Genomic DNA, 1194 nt, shown 5'->3' with positions numbered 1-1194 from the left:
AAAGCTTTATATAAAAGCCAATATTCATATAATTATTCTTAATATATGTAACAATCAGTAAAATAATAAAATTTGCAACAATGACAGTGATGATGTTAATAATGGAAATATAACAACAGCAATGATAATACAATACTCATAATAATAACTGTTAATAGTAAATTGGTTGCAATAACAGTTATAACTGTAATGACAATAAAAATAAAACTATTAGTGTGACAACAGTTACACCTCATATTATCATCACCATTATAATAATTATAATCATAATCACCACTACTATAATCATTATCATTATTATCATCCTTACATTTATTATTACAGTAACTATCATTATCATCAATATAAAAAAAGAAGAAAAAAAAAACTCACAATCATATTCACAAATGTGTATTGTATAGTACAAACCCTATTCATAAAAGCCTGAGTGTTTTTTTTTTTGTTTTTCTAAGTGTACCATTACAAAAATATGATCTGAAAATAACAGATTAAGTGTACATGTGTATTTCAGGTTATCGCTCAGGTCATACAGACTATTATAATTCTCTCTCAATGGAGGTGTTACATAGTTAGATATCAAGTGAAGGAAAACAAAAAAAATTAAATATAAAATAAACAAAAAAGAGGCTAGAAAAAAGTGAAAAGATTTCAGTAAATAATAATAAATAAAAGCTTACTACACATTAAACTGAAATGAATAGGATGGTACAGATCACATTACCATATAAACTGTGTGAAATAAAACCCCATAAGTGAAAATGAATAAAAACTGTTTCGCTCTCTCTTTGATTGGCAAGTTGTACAAGGTGTGTCAAATACTATTTACAAAATAAAACTTCTCTTGTGCAAAAAAAATCTCCTTAAATAATAATCAACAAGCTAAATATATATATATAAATATATATATAAATATATATATAAATATATATATAAATATATATATAAATATATATATAAATATATATATAAATATATATATAAATATATATATAAATATATATATAAATATATATATAAATATATATATAAATATATATATAAATATATATATAAATATATATATAAATATATATATAAATATATATATAAATATATATATAAATATATATATAAATATATATATAAATATATATATAAATATATATATAAATATATATAAATATATATATAAATATATATATAAATATATATATA

The sequence above is a fragment of the Penaeus chinensis genome, chromosome 35 (genome assembly GCF_019202785.1).
Source record: "Penaeus chinensis breed Huanghai No. 1 chromosome 35, ASM1920278v2, whole genome shotgun sequence".
Taxonomy (NCBI): Eukaryota; Metazoa; Arthropoda; class Malacostraca; order Decapoda; family Penaeidae; genus Penaeus; species Penaeus chinensis.
Note: the sequence above shows the minus strand (reverse complement) of the source record.